General features: G+C 34.8%; 1 protein-coding gene across 4 annotated transcripts in view; it reads right to left on the reverse strand.

Moving 5' to 3' along the window:
- LOC145691031 (uncharacterized) overlaps window positions 1–17,413 on the reverse strand; it is a 101,318-nt gene that overhangs the window by 6,923 nt on the left and 76,982 nt on the right. The window contains exon 1 of one of the 4 annotated variants that reach the window (XM_081766598.1): window positions 11,565–11,690. The exons of 2 other annotated variants lie outside the window; for them this stretch is intronic. The gene's annotated coding sequence lies outside the window, so the exon portion shown is untranslated. One more of the 4 variants, XM_081766597.1, reaches the window with a different exon arrangement.

Genomic DNA, 17,413 nt, shown 5'->3' on the forward strand with positions numbered 1-17,413 from the left:
TCACTGAGGATTCAGATACTGAGACCAAAAAGACGCAAGTTCCTTTTTCCTTATCTTCCTAGATGGCAGAGTAATCGCAAGAAAATATCATCGTACGTCACCTGAGGTTGATGATTAACTATACATATGTCTCGAGAAATACACTTGAGGTTCAAAAATCATGAGATACCTGTCAACTAATACAAGACAAAGTTCGCCTCTTTCTGTAAGAGAGAGGATGGTATAACTTCAATACTTCAAATAGAAACCTCCTGATTTTACTACACATTCAAATTTTCCGACTTAAAAGACGCCACTTTCAGTTGAAATACTTTTTCCTTATCTTCCTAGGTAGTACTGTAATTGTGAAAAATTTATATCATACATCACCTAAGGTTGATAATAAGCTAGATATCTCGAGAGATACACTTAAGGTTCAAAAATCATGAAACTTGTCTTCAATATTTAAAAAAAAGATCTATTCAATATTAAAACGAAGTTCTCTTTCTCCGTAAGGGCAACTGTAAAATTTAAAATAGAAAATCCTCAAACTGCACACATTTTTCGATATCACAATGGCCACTTCGAGCCAGCTACAGTATTTCTCATTACGTAAGGTTCAATAAATGCAACTCCTTCAACAACCCGTTGACGAAGATTATCCAAAGTGGTTGGCATTGTTTGGTAGTCAGAGGCTTTCAGATATCCCCCAAAAAAAAGAGTTCAGTGAAGATTAATCAGCAGAACGAGCGGGCAACTCAATCTCGCCTGTTCTGCGAATGCATCCTTGCGGAAAACCCGCGTCAAAAAGTTACCGCACATTTACACCGTAATGCGGGCCTGACCATTCTCCTGGAAACGTGTATGGCCGAAATTTTGTTATATAGTTCCTTTCATTCCTGGTACCATTTAATTTCAATACATATTCTCATACAGCTCAGGAGCCAAATTCCATTAATTAAAAAAAGGATCAATGATTATACTACTTAGCACTGCCGTCCAGATATTAAATGCAATTTCAAATTAACTCATAACTATTCGCATCTACATAATCCTAACAACAAAATGATAATGACCACTTAACTTTTAATACATTTAACCATCAACTTTACAGTTTCAGTTTCACTTTCGCCTTCAGATAAAATCACACAGTTTATATTCACATATTTTATTGATCTCTATCACCATTAAGAGTATTGATAATAGTTGCACAACATGATATTCTAATTGGGTACAAATATGTAAATTATAATAAATGAAATGAAATGAAATCTTTAAGTTTAACGTCCCACGGTTATGCCGGCTAGGCTAAAGGAAACGGTGATAATGAGAAATGAGTGAAATGGTGGAATGAAGAAAGTGGGAGGAAACGGGAGAGTCCCGAGAAAACCCACGAGCACGGTGTTTGTAAATTATAATAGTTTGATATTGAGAAAGTGTATTGAAAATTAAAAGGTATGTCGATGTGTAACTAATTCTGTAAAAGTCTCATCGATATCAAAATAGAAATGAACTTGAATTGTTTTATGTAAAATTGATTAAACATATTATGGGACAGAAAATGGGAGCCCCCGCTGTGTGAATTTGATAAAAATTGGCAGGAACAAAAATCGTATCGCCTGAGTTATTGATATATATTTTGATTATAAATAGCAAGTAGAAAATAAAGTATTAATGGAAATGGTAAGATCATGAGCAGGAAAGAAAAATGTCACAATCGAGAATCGAATAAAATGTCAATCAGGGAAAAGGTCAAAAAAAAAGCTTGAGCTGTGGTAGAGCGTGAGTTACCCAAATGAAGGGGGCAGAGAAATTGGGAAACAATGAGATATATGTAACAAAGGAGAAAATATAAAGAAGATATTGGTGCATATTTGTTGTAAGAAAGAAAATGTGTATGTAGTATAAATAGAACGGAATGCCACTGACCTCCTTTCTCCACAAAGCACCACACTAACAGAATGTGAACTATACGAATGTCACTGCCGAACTAAAAAAAAAATCACCATTATATACAACTATATAACTATAATAACAAAATGTATATTTTCGTTATTTTTTGACACTGTGTTCGATAACTTAATAAAAACGTTTATGTCGCAAAGGAGAGCTGGCATAAATCAACTTCCATAGTATGAACAATGTCACATAAATATTGAAGATTTTGAAGTGTATTATTGCAAGCGTGTTCGTATCTCTATTTGTTTTGAAATTTTAACGTTAACATCACACTCCACATCCGATTTTTCAAGTATTTATCGACCTCAGCCGATGTACGATGGTATTCATTTTGGCGATTACAGTGCCATCTACGATAAGAAAAAATTGTATGCGGTAAAATTTATGTATTTTCTGTATTAGAATCATCTAAAAAAAAAATTGGGGACTTCCATTTGAAGTTTTAAAGTTCCTACCCCTTAGGAATGGGACAAATTTCTTAGCTGAATAGATGTTTTCAAAGAACGGACAGGTGTTTCGTGATTTTGAAATCGCAACTCGAGATATTTAGTTAATTTCTTACCTCAGGTGACGTACGATGGTATTCTTTATTTACTTTTCAAATTTTATTTATTTATTGTGAATACAGTACCACCAAAGATAACGAAAAAGTGCAAATAGTAGAAGTTAGTATTTTCATTCGCAGAATCCGATTTTGTAATAACAATTAGGGTCTATATTTGAAATTTCAAAGTTGAACTCCTCCTTACCCTTAGGTATAGGGGACAATTTCGTTTTACGTTACTTGGACATATCTAAAATTGTTTGGCAGGTATTTCGTATTCTTGCATATGCATTTCTTGTGAAACTGAGATTATCAACAACCTCATGAGACGTACGGTGATATAACGATTATAGCGCCATTTAGGAGGATAACGAAGATGTATTTAGAGTAAAAGTTGTGTATTTTCGAATGGAGAAACCTTGTCTGTGATATAGATGGTATCCATTTCAATTTGTCACTTTTCTCCCCATACGGCGGAGAAGAAGAAACATCGTTTTATGTTAGCTGAATAGATAGTTTTACAATATTGGACACGTGTTCCTGATTTTTTTAATCTTATGTATATTTTCTCAGATATTCTACTGTTCCGAGTTTTCTATAATTAATCAAAATATGTCAACTCTTCAGGTTCTGCACTGTTATGGCATACGTCCGCATGCTGTATTTGTACCCATAATGTGTCACATACCTAATGTTAACAATTAAGAGAAAACGTGTCCTTCACAGCGTAATAGTCCATAAGGAAGACATGTTCAACTGAATTCCTACGTAAATGCAGTGTGTTAGTTTATGAGCCCATAGTGATACAGATCTGCGGAAGTTGAACGACAGTTAAGGTATAAGAACAAAGTTTTCTACTATCGTAGTTAATGCGTATGTCCACCGTTAGCTAACTCACCTGCTCCCTATGTACGCACTTCCGCGTTGGTCAGTCAGTTTCCCTCTACTCTTAGGTGAATCACATACAACTCTTCAGGTTCTGCACTGTTATGGCATACGTCCGCATGCTGTATTTGTACCCATAATGGTAAAATTCCTAAAGTTAGCTGCATCCAGGAACATTATCCCTCCCATAAGAATCAATTTTAAGCTACTAGGGGTCACATTTACGATGAAATAACTAAATAGCTCATGTATTCATGTATGATCCCCTAAAAAAAAATACGCTAGCACCCAACTTTGTTGTGAATGTCCTTAACTTAATCTATATGTAGTAGACAGGTTACGAATACTAAAGGTTGGAAGAAATAAATTTTTATGGGATACTATACTTCTATTCATGTTTGTTTAAATCTTAACGTTTATTCGGTACCATCTGTGATGATAATTTCAAATGATTCAATTTCGTGCAAAAGGAATAAAACAATTTTTGAACAGCTACACAGTTGGATGTGTTTTGAGGTTTGGAATTAAGTGCTGTCTACTAATTTGGCAGCAATCAACACGAAAGTGACATAAGCTTTTCTCCATTATTATTAGTTTACCCTGCACAATACACCCCTCCAAGCTTATTTCAACTATTTAGCCCATGCAACTGGATGCGAAATCAGTTGCAAATATGGAAACAAAGTTTGTGCGTAAGGTGGTGGAGGAAAAACTGAGAATACCACGAAGACTAGCACTGTTTCTTTACTACCTCAGAATTTAGTGCATTCATATGCTGCATTAGGCGCTTCCGCAAGTTGTCAATAGCGCTATTTCAATACCTAAGTAGGAAATTTATTGAGTATGAAGTGTTGTAAAATGACAGGAATACAGTGTGTGAATAGTTTATATACATATGTGGGATTTACGCGAAAAATACAACACACTCACAAATTATATATGTACAGAAAGTATATGTTGGATATTTTGGCATGAAACTCGCAACTAAATCAATTCATTTGCTCCATACATTGTGTTTCATACATGTGTGAGGCACTTTGGAAGGAATTAGGTACACATTTTTTCGTCTTCTTCTTTATTTTGGCATTCAGATGATAAGACTTCACCGAAAAAAAATAAGAATTAGTTATTTATATACAATCAAATTTAAGGGATTAAAAGAATAAAAATTGTGCATCTAAACTGAAAATTCTCAGACTTGTCAATAATTATCATACTCGTGGTATGTCCATGAGCTGGTGTAAACAGTAGGCAGCCTTGTGCATAGCGTAGCAAAAACTTCAAAGTACAAGGATTCACTCGAAGGGTAAAAAAGGAAGAAAGTACGGATTTCAGTTTCTGACGTAAATCAGGTCACACGCCTTGCTTTATATGTGAAAGGAACAGTCGACTGTACGATGAGCATTTGATTATAAGAGAGCGGCCTAAGAGATGTAAATCTAGTGGGATAGAAGAACATCGTGAATTACCGTTTGGTTGATCCGCGTCACACTTGATTACATCTATTGAAAATAAAATTAAGATATATATGAAGCAATATGCGAAAGCATTGGACGAAACAAGATACTATTCCCACATCTATGCGGTTAATTTTTCAAAGGTTACAGCTGAAAAGTTAAATAACTCTTATGCAAATTACATAATTCGTAACATTGAAAGTACACTGTCGGAAATAGAAAAACTGGTTTTAAAAAATCTTTCGGTTTAATCCCTCACGAACACGCCCTTTAGGCTAAACGGAGAGAGATGACTAAGACAAGCGAAGGATGATGGAATACTTGGTGGAATAAGAATGTGGAAAGAAACGGGAGTAGCTCGAGACAACCTATGCACACGATGATGTCCACCACAAACCTACTTGGCTGAGGATAGAACCTGGGACACCATGCATCAGAGCTTAGTACTGTATCATTAAACTATGGCGTCTCCTCCTAGCAAGTATGGAGAGTTTTAAAAATACTGTGTACAATTTCCATTGTCTAATATATACAGTGATTTCAAGGAAATAGAAGAAGACACGCTACAGAATTTTGAGCGGAAAACTACATTTTCAAATGCCACATCTGCACCTTGCTCTGGATAATTTGACCAATACGATTTACTCGTCATTTGGTGTAATTCCATACTTTGCCTAACACTTTATAAGATGTCAATGACAGATAAAAATCATATTTGAGATTTTAGGTGAAATGCCAATTTTCATTTTGTCTTCCCATTACGCCTAACGATCATATCAAGAAGGAAGTACTCCGTATATGGAAGATCTCATACTCTTTCTATACTTATACGTAAATAAGTGACACAAAAGTTACATATATTTCAAATAACTATAATCTAAAATATTTCAAATATACAAAAATTAACGTAGACTAAATTAAAGAAATTACTTCAATCATGTTAAAAACTTATCACAATAAACAACTAAGTTTGCTTAACAAAAGGATACTCATTTCAAATAATTATAATAAGTGATATTTAAAATATACAATATTATAACCATTCAGTGTAAATACACACACAGTTGTTCACCAGCAGACACAAAAGTAGCTAGAATTTGTAAAAAACGTAACATCACAAATCTACGATAATATTACATTCATTTTTACGCGATGTACACTTCTGAATCACGCATCATACACACATGCACGTACTAGCATATAACGTCTATATAAGGAAATAAAGATATTTCTTCGTTTCGTAATCTGTCTTTTAATCCATTGATCCAACCCACCCTTTTGGACTTTCGTTTCAGCTGCATCACATGATTTCAAACCTGGGGACGTATTTTTCTTAGCCAGAGAATCACGTGGTAAGAGATTGATCTTGGGGCCATTCGTATTAGATGCGAACACCGTTGCATTGTGTTCAATAAAAGGAAATGAAATTGGTGGAATAGGAAAGTAGGAGAATGCACTCACAATGAAAAACATAATATATTATATTTAACTTGGCTATTTGAGGAGAATGACTATTTTTTCCGGTTGGAGTCAATTTTAACTTATCTTGCATTCTGCGGTTTCAACACTGGGCTGTTTTTTCTTTCTTCACTCCAAGACTATTGAAGGAAAAACTGCAAAATTTAACTAAAACTATAAAAAGTAACTCAATTGTTATCAATGCCCAAGGTTGCTGTCAAGGAGTTAATAGGCTATATGCCGGCAAAATGTTCACAATTGCAGGTACAAGTTAGAGGAGTTAAAGTGGTAAAAGTAAAAATAATAGGCCTACAAAGTTTACTCAACTATATACATTCTTGCTTCAATGAGTGAACAATGAAAGAGTAAGAAAGCAAGCAAAATACTTTTACATTTTGCTCACATTTGTGGTTGCGTTCCAAATTTAGTTTTCTGCACTAATTTAACGAAAACATTGAAACTATAATAGCGAAATTTTTCCAATTAGTCTTTTATTCAGTTCTTTTTATTCATTGGTGTTGATTTCAGTGTTTGCTCATTGGCTGCAATCCAAACAGATAACCCTCCATTTTTAGAATATAAAATATATGGTCAAAAGCTTAACCTATCACAAGAAGGCCGTAGTTGTTTATTCTTAAACTACTCATTTTAGCATTTAATATGCTTGTTCAATTATTACACAAATAATTTAAGATTGTAGAAATGATAGATGTTCGCTAATTCTGCAGAAAACAAAATCAAAGATAAAAACCCACACAACAGAAATATAAAATTCAAACGATATTCAACTTTAGTATAATTACTTCATTATATTCTACGTATGTCGTAATACAGTTAAGTTGCATAAGCCAACAACAACAATAAAAAAAGGTTAAAGAACAATTTAAGAAAGTAACGTTGAAGTCTAGTGCAATATACATCACAATATATATCCAGGAACCAGTACATGCCATTCCGCAGCCAGCACGCAAGTAACCGGCAAGTTATCCTGGAAATTTCTTAGTAATTTCTTATGACGATTGTAGTAATTTCTTTGATGTAAGTTACTTCTTATATGAAATATATGGGTACATATGAAATAGACAATCATTCTTTTGTCTGTCATTTGTATAAGTATGGAAACACTGTCAGATATTCCTTATAGGGGTTTTTCCTTCCTGATAAAATCGTCAGGCGTAATGGAAATTAGAGAAAATGGGAATTGGCGTTTCGCCTAAAATGGTGCATGTGGTTTTTATTTGTCATTGACAGCTGATAAACTGTCAGACAAAATGGGATTTAGGCAAAGTGGGAAGACACCACCCAATACATTTTGGGAACACGTTTAACAGTTATGCCAAGAATTTAAACTTGGATAACAAAGAGGAATAAACCTTATGTCTCACTACCTTTGGTGTATTACACGATCTGACGAAGAACGTTAGGGTTAAATGCTGTATCACCGGACAAATATTAGGAAATTTACCAGATAAACTGGAGAATTTATTTGGTTTGTGAGGTAGATTGAGTGAAAGTCACGTGAGTTAGAAAATACTTGTGTTTGTTAGTTGTTTTTGATGTTGTAAGCTGCACTATATACAGAAGCGGAAGAGACTATTTTGCGAAGAGATAAACCTGTTATGAGTTATGGGAAAGGCAGGTCAAATGATGCATAATTACCAAGATTATTACATACTAAGCCAAGATTATTATACCTGAGTTTAAAAAAAACTAAGGACTGCTTGTTGTTGAAATTGTGTGAAAGGCATGGTATACTAAACAGGCGAACAGCTTGCCTAAGTGTAGAAACGGATTGAAACTACAGGAATGAAGACTATTTAACCAAACATAATCTGACCTAATATAGTACATGTTGGTTTGGGTGGCATTAATATCTTCCTCAAAGCTGTGCAACATTTAAACCACGCATTTTATGACAGAAATTCTTTCCATTATCCTCGTTTATATGTATACCCACCACTGCTAACGCGCCTGCTTCCCAGAGAAGCACACCTCTCTAACACTCGCCCTACCCTGCTGCACTCCCGCCCTGACGTGGTTAGATAGCATTGCTTTTTATTCCATCTAGCGCAAGTTGGTTCGTGTTCAATGCAATACTTTTTATGCCATACATCCACACTGTATTCCGGACAATAATCACAACTAAGTGCGCCACGGTCACAACCTAATATTTTGAGGGAGAAACTAAATAACATTGTCTAAAAATTATTATTATTTTCGATATTCGTCTGGTCCAGCGATACAACAGTAATGCCGCAAGTTCATTGAGATTCAAGCATCAACGGCAGTAGTACCGCACCTGGTAAATTTCTATCCTCTTAATGTGTACCGAGTGGCCCAAAAGTAGGTATACAGAGCAGCATCGATCAAAAATGAAATGAAATCTTTGAGTTTTACGTCCCACGATTATGGCGGTTAGACTAAAGGAGACGGTGATGATGAGTAATGAATGAAATGGTGGAATGAAGAAAGTGGGAGGAAACGGGAGAACCCCGAGGAAACCCACACACACGGTGTTTGTCCACCAAAAAGTTCACTTGGCGGGGGCTGGGATCGAAACCAGGACCTCAAGCACCAGAGGTGAACGCTCTGCCTCTGAGCAACAGCGGCTCCCCAGCATTCATAAAGTATGACATTTTAATTTGTTAATATAATGAATTTATTTGCTTTGGTCTCTTCCCAGATTAAGGTATTAGTGAAAATAAATTAAGAACCAATAAGGAAAAAACTAAATCAATACCTGTACGGATAACAATAAATAAATGATATAAAGTGTCATGACTAGTGATGGGCAGTGGGCTTATTCCCGGTGAGAGGAAAATAAAAATTGGGAATATTCCCGGGTTTTTTCCCTGGAATATAAATTCCCCGGAATGAATTTATTTCCATTTCTTTAGCTTCCAAATTATAAGAACCGAATGATTAATTACTTTATTTTCAATCATTATGATTTACTTCTAGGTTCTGAATAATTTGGAGGTTAAAAAAATAAAGTTCCTTAACTGTACTTTATATAACTAATCATATGATTAATTAGTTCCATTCCCATTTCCACTAAAATGTAGCAAAGTACTAATTTACAAATGATGAAAAAGAACCAGTTTGTAAGGTAATGTAGAAATTATGTAGAAGTAGAGATGAAGTAGAATTAATGCACCCCGAACCATCGTTAGTAATAAACGTTGGCCCATTTCCTGTCTCTGACTCGAATTTCTGAAGAGATGCTAGGACTTTTCTTACATGTGAACTAACGCATGAAGCGTCGAAAAGTAGGTCGGAATAAATGTTCTGTGTAAAATTGTTACGTGAAAAATTATCAAGTTTAGTCAGTATCTTGCAAATATTTTGAACATAAATATGTATGCGCAAATGTTGATAAATTGGTGAGGAATGTATCTTCTGGCGGTTACCCAACCTAAATTTGTTTATAACATTTAAAACTTTAATATGTTTATAATATCAGTAGTAGAGTGAAGTTTAGAAAATTCACTTATAAATTTAAACTGTTTAGCGATGTAAAAATATGTGGACTTACTATACCATTTTTTTCCACATATTTACTTTCATAGAACATATTTTAAGTAAATATACATTTACACGTACTCTCTAGATATAACAACATAATACCGTTCAGAATATACATTTTAAAGATTCCTCTCGAGACATCTGTAATAACATATTGTGATAAAAAACGAATTTAGCTTTGAAATCAGAATATAGTGCTAGAACGTAATTTTCTTTGTGATTGTACATAAATTCCCGGAAAAATTCCCATATTGGGAAATTTCCCGGGAAGATTCCCAAAATGGGAATTTATATACAATCAGAAAGAAAATTGCATTCTATTACAATATTATGATTTCAAAGTTGAATTAATTTATATATCACAGCATATTATTACTGTTGTCCACAGAGGATTCTTTAAAATCTATATATTCTGAACGGTACTAGCTTACTTTATTAACACTTTATTATATTTAGAGAGTACGCATAAATGTATATTTTTTTACAATATTTTCTATCAATTAAATATGTGTGAAAAATTATATAGTAACAGTTTAAATTTATACGTAAGTTGATTTGCTCAACTTGACTCGATTACTGATATTATAAACACATTAAATTTATAAAGGTTATAAACCAATTAGATTTGTTAAATGCTAGAAGATACATGTCTCACCGATTTATCAACATTTGCGTATACATAATTGTTCACAAAATTTGCAAGATACTTACTTATCTTCATATTTTAGCATGTAACATTGCGATACACGACCTTCCAATATACCTATTTCTCGAAATTCCATTCGTTAATTCACATGTAAAAGAAGTCCGAGTACCTCTTCAGAAATTCGAGTCAGAGAGAGGAGGCGGACCGACGTCTATTACTAATGGTGGTTCAGGGTTTATTAATAGTACTTCATCTCTATTTCTACATAATTCTAAATTACTTTATAAAATGGTTCCTTTTCATCATTTGTAAATTAGTACTTTGCTAATTTTGGCTGTTCTTTAGCATTGGGAGACAGCTTTTCCACCTACGTTTTGCGATATTCTATTCCGATGCGGTTGTTTTATGGTTTCATACGTCAAATTACGTTACCAACATTAAATTCAGACAGCATTGCAGAGCGAGCGTTAGCGAATGAAGGCGGGTTAGAGCCCTGCATGGCACGTTGTTTTCTATCTTCGTTACCAACGATTCACTTTCTTTTCTCACATAAATCACTTCTACTTACCTTTCCGTTTTGTATAAATCCCTTACTGCCTTAAAAAAATATGTTCGATACTTTCTTGACTACCTGAACATCACTATCAGCTCATTTCTTCCGTAAATCATCCTACTTTTTGCTAGTTTTGGCCTCCAATACTAAACAATTACCCTAGTTTTTAGTGCAAATGGAAATTGAACTTTAAAAATCATATTATTAGTTATATAAAGTACCGTCAAATTATTTTAAATTTTTTAACCTCCAAATTCTTTACTAAAACAAAATTTGACAACTTGTGTTATTTCTTATGGTGTTACTGAAGTTAACCTGCACATACAATAGTTTATACTGAATTTACAAAATCACCTGTACAATTTTTAAGTAAATCAGAATGCACTTACTTCGAACAATTATATTACTACTATGCTAGTTTTCTTAAAATATTGTATCCATACAATCTATTATGTGTAAACAGCCTACGACTTCTTATTATGAATTTTTCCCAGCCATGTGACAATTCATGAATCATACTCAAAGTGTTACCAAGCGATTTGTACTAGAGTTACCAACCCAAGCAATACAAGAAACCTGGTCTCTTTCGTCACCGATCTGCGTTAACGTTACAAACTATGCTTTTCAATGGGCAATAATCCGTTTGGATGGGATATTAAATCATTTCCACTATATTGTTGTTATCAAAATTTCTTACGAAATGACACTTCTTTACTCTTGTCAGTGCAAACAGAATTTGCAACTACAATGGAATGTTAAATATTTGTAAGGCAGCTGATTCCCCACAAGCAACCGTAAAAAAGATGAGGAATAACACACAGTAAAATATACAACATCAACTTCAATTGCTATAGTAAATTACAGTGCATTTTATGTTATAATCGGTATAACAGATATCCTTGATTTCTACAAGTTTTGCTTTGACTTACACTTCGCAATTTTTACGCAGCATAGTATAAATTAACGTCCAAGCATTTGTTCTCTTAAGATTATAACAAAATGCCTAGCTTACGGTTGCAATTATCTGTGCTTCAAGGTGTAATTAGCAAAAAGTATTGGAACATCTACATTTCGGCCATTTGGAACGTATCTCACATAGCAAGGTATATTTTCTGAACCAAAATAAAATATTTTGCTCCTTTTTCGAAAGGAAAAACCTTTCCATGCTACTTTCCATCATGTATTTCAAATATTTTCTAGAAATGGTGAAATAGAGTATACAGTCCTACCAAATTATAGATGTGTTGGTGGCTTTTGCTGGACTTTCAGTAACTGAGGCGATGCTGTAATGTTTGTGGAAGACATACTAGAGTATAAAGTCAAAACCCACAGCATGCACCCAAATGAGGAACAGACATTTGAGTATGCAGTAATAGAGATTGAAAAATCACATTATAGATTCTTTATAATAGTCTTGTATAGAACACCTGACAGTTTCAATGAAAAATTAGAACTTTTAATAATAGTTAAGAAAGAAAGTAAACCAATCGTATTATATGGAGACTTAAAGATTGATTTCCTGATACCATCAAATCACTTAACAATATTATCAAACACTTTCCAATACTTCGGCCTACAACATACTATAAACTTTCCAACCAGCGTTACAGAAAACTCAGAATCTTATATAGATCAAATTATAATAGATAATGAAAATTCTTTATTTACAACAAATAGTCTTAACACGTCACTTTCTGACCAAAATGCAGTTTGAAAGAAATATAACACTAACACCACAAAAACAGAAATTTGATAGAAAAGAATATGTGTGCAAGAAACTTTCACGAAATGAACGTCCAGTAGTTTCAATTATAACAGTGCGTGGTTCAAGTCCCTGTGGGGGAACACCCATTTATAATAGTATTAAGGTTCGAACCTTGTACGTTCCTGTTCGGGAAGATATCTTCTAACTATATTGGGTTCGTGTCCTGTGGATCTCTGTGACGGCTTAGGCTTTTATGACAGTCCGGGACTCGATTCCCTATGTCCCCTTTCTGGGAAGACACATAATGACACCTCTATGAGTGTCCTGGGTTCGACCCTCTATGTCCTGGACGTCTCCTTTAAGTTTTAATAGCAATTCGGAGCTTCTACCAAAGCCGACCACATAACCACTGGGCAGTACGGTTCAAAGTTCGGGTCAGAACATTCTGGGAACTTGACATAAATATTGATTCCAATTGTATCTCTAATGCCTATAATTTAATAATGCGAAAATTATTACGTTGTACAGGCATTAAACTATTGATGATGGAAAGAAAAAGTAGATTAAAGTAGATTCTTTTAAATTATAAAACATAAATTTAAATCATGGTTATTATTTTAGTGAAAGGATACGTACAACCACTGTTTCTTCCAGAGCTGTTTTTTTTGGGGGGGCACTGGCTCCCTGGAGCAGAATAAAATAATACGTTTATAATATAATAATAAATAGAATATTATCGAGGGTTTTTCGTCGGAATTCAAAGTGTGCTCCCCCGGAACATTATTTCTGAAAAAAAAAACACTGTGTACGACTTTTATGTTTTCACCTTAATTAACACCACCGGAACTACACTAACACAAATTACATTATACACTGGCACTTTGATTCAAATAATTAAATATGATAATGCAATTTTACACCCGACCCAATTATTATCATTACGATCGCGGAAGACGCAGGAGTCGCGAGTTACTTGTTGAATTTCACTCTATTATACATTTTTCAATTGATTCACACTTTCACTTGTCGCTCACTTTGATGCGGAAGAATTATGATTTCTGTCAATTTCAGGGAGATGCTCTTAAAGTTGGAAAGTAGAGTTTCGTTACTATCCATTTTATCTCGTTTTGGGTGGTCTTAAAGTTGACACAATTCCGAAGGGTTCGCCTTGTACAAGTTATATTTATTATTTAGTGTTGCACATTGTTTTGAAAATTTTACGATTATATTACGTAATTTATGTATATTTACATGAACGCCTTACGTATTTGATTATCGTTGCACTATTGGTACATTAGTGCTAGTTGGTCTATTTACATGTTGTCAAACTCGTTGCGCCAGTCAGACTAACTCGGTTTTTCTCCCCGGCTCTCTGTGCTTCTACCCAACAGAGAGGCTCACAATGCAATCTGTTGATGTCAGAGCTAAAAATAACAATGACAAGCTATAGGCAGGAATGCTTGGAGACGAAGTTTGCTTTTTATGTTAGATTCTAGCACCTTATTTGGGGAAGAGAGAGGGTCCATCAAGACCCGTCGCAGACCCAACGCAAACACTTATATATGTATACTCGTCTGTTTGCACAGAGAGAAATTCTTACAAGTGCTTTTATACGTAAATTTTCGTAAATAACATTCGATGAGTTGGACTACATGGTTAGACAATATCTACTTAGCAAGCAAAACTGGACCGAATCATTACTATAAAACCACGTAAACAACAAATACAGACAGTTCATTAGGAGTAGAAAAATAATCGATTTGGAACATATTCGCTCAATTCGGGAACCCATGGGAAATCGAACACCTTGAACCGTCCAGCCACGGTCTTTTACGACCTCCATTTTAGGGATGTATTTGTTCCCTTTTATGAGCACTTTTTAGGGTGTGTACTCGTTCTCTTTTATGAGTACATTTTAAGGGGTGGACTCGTTCCCTTTTTTGATCACTTTTTCCAGCCCTTATTTTACCATAGCAGAGAATACAAGGAGACTACGAACACATAGTAGAGCAGATAATCTTTTATGAGTACATTTTAAGGGGTGGCCTCGTTCCCTTTTAAGATCACTTTTCCACCCCTTATTTTACCATAGCAGATAATACATAAGACCCCTTATTTTATCATAGCAGAAATTACATAAGACTGCGAACACCCTGACCCGTCCAGCCATGGTCTTTTACGACCTCCAGTTTAGGGGGTGTACTCGTTTCCTTTTATGAGCATTTTTAGGGATGTACTCGTTCTCTATTTTAACATAACAGAAATAGCAAGCAATGAGCACATTATAGCAAAGACTACCAACATAGTAAGGGGTGTACTCGTTTCCAACCCTTTAATTAGCATAGCAGAAATTACTTAAGACTATGTAACATAGCAGGGGTGCACTCATTCCAACAACTTTTTAGGGTTGGACATAGAAGTAACACAGATGGTCATTTTAGGGGGTGCATTCATTCTCTTTGATGACCATTTTTTCTACCCCTAAGAAAAGACTACGAACATAGCAAATTCGTTCCACCCCTAATTGAACATAGCAGAGAATACATAACAGGGGTGTATTCGTTCCACATTATCCACCCCTTATTATGTTGATGGCTCTTTTACGACCTCCATTTTAGGGGTGAACTTGTTCTCTTATTTTTCAACCCCTATCTGAACATAACAGAGATTATTTTCTTTCACGGAGAGACAATATTCATTAGCTTTTTATCAACTGTTTAAAGATTGCAAAGGAATGCAGACTTCCGTGGTTTGTTATCAGTTACATAATAACTTCCGTCATATGTGGATAATTCTCATTACGTCATTCATCCGGATTTTAAAGCATTGTGCTAGTAAGTACAGCCTGGAGAGTACAATCGTGTATTTTTTAAACTTTTATTTTCGATGAAAAAGTGCTGACATAATTTCACAATCGTAGTATAGTTATTAGACTCGAAATTATACGTTTTTTCTCTTTTTCTTCAACACACAATACTGATTTAATAGTATGTATTGATCGCTCGCGGTATGAATCAGAGATTGGAGACGCAAGGCTGCTTGTTGTTTTATATTTTCATTCAACGATGGGATGTACAAAAAGGCAAACCCTCGACCGTGACCGGTGACATCATCCCTATTGCGCAATATTACGCAATGCAATCACAAAGGTTTCTGTTTATCGCTCGCGATCTGTCTTGTCATTCAATGATAGGATTTACAAAAAGGGGAAACCTCTTTTAACGGTAGACCTATTGAGTTACGTTTTCTCGCGGTGTGAATTAGGGATTGGAGACGCAAGGCTGCTAGTTGTTTTCTATTTTCATTCAACGATAGGATGTACAAAAAAGGGAAACCCCCTACCGCGACCGGTGACATCATTTCTATTGCGAAATAGTGCGAGCGGTCCCGGGTTCGATTCCCGGTGGGGTCACTCGGTCGAAAAAGTGTAACAGCTTTTTCAGGCCAGCCACCCTGAATGAGGTTTTCCTGGGTTTTCCTCATTCACACCAGGCAAATGCCGGGGTGGTACCTAACTTATAGGTCCCAGGCCGCTTCCTTCCTTTCCCAATCCTTTCTTCCTTCCCTTTCCCCGGATTGTGTGCTCGCCGAGGGACGTCATCCCTCAAATCGTGAAGGGCTACATGGCCTTAGATGCCGAAAGCCCAGAAATCCAAATCCTAAAAATCCTAAAATCTATTGCGAAATATTACGCAATGCAATCACAAAGGCATGTGTTGATCGCTCGCGATCTGTCTTGTCATTCAACGATAGGATTTACAAAAAAGGGGAAACCCCAAGCGTAACCGGTGACATCATCCCTATTGCACAATATTGCGCAATGCAATTACAAAGGTATAAAAGACTGACCGAGAAGTTCTTTTTTACTCAGTTGCTTGTTGGTGTTTAAAGAGTAAAGTTCTTATCGGTGAAGCTCTGATTTAGAAGTTGAATTTTTTCTTAAATTTCGTTAACTGTGTATCAGTGTGCTTTCCCTCCGTTCTCTATAGGTAAGACATCTTATAACGATATCATATTATAAAAACTCACTTCTGAACGTATTATGGTAACGTTGTGCTATCTCAGTTCTCTATAAGGATAATATCATATTATAAAAACTCACTCCTCAACGTATTATAGTAACGTTGTGCTTTCTTATAAAAATACACTTTTCGACGTATTATAGTCATGGCAACATTAGGTATGAAAACGGTTAAACCGAATATTACCAATTTACCAACTGATACTCTATTTAATAATAATTTGAAAAAAATCATTTTAAAATGTGATAGTGTTTTAAATGAGGATAGTGGTTGCTTTTTAAGTAATAAAAGAAAAGACTGTTTAGATATATTAAAACAGGAACAAGATAATACATCTTTTAAAGTAATTTTTTGGCTAAAACTTTTGTAAAACCGGTAGATTTAGAAACATGTAGATTCTTCGTAAATAGTGGTAAAGAAATCATTTTACTGAGTACAGATGTGAATGCTATAATTGAAAAACTATTTAATAAAATTTTAGTTGAACAAGAAAACAGAGCAATTAAGAAATCAGGGTGGTCTCCATGTTCTCAACCTAACCATCTCTTAGAAATTAAAATCAGTAAATACGATCCATTGGCGGCATCATCTTATATAAAATTGCCTCAATGGATTTTACCTAAGAAGAAATGTGTTTTAAATATTCAAAATAGCGATAATAGATGTTTTATGTATTGCAT

Source organism: Thermobia domestica, chromosome 7 (genome assembly GCF_964235325.1).
Source record: "Thermobia domestica chromosome 7, izTheDome1.hap1.1, whole genome shotgun sequence".
Taxonomy (NCBI): Eukaryota; Metazoa; Arthropoda; class Insecta; order Zygentoma; family Lepismatidae; genus Thermobia; species Thermobia domestica.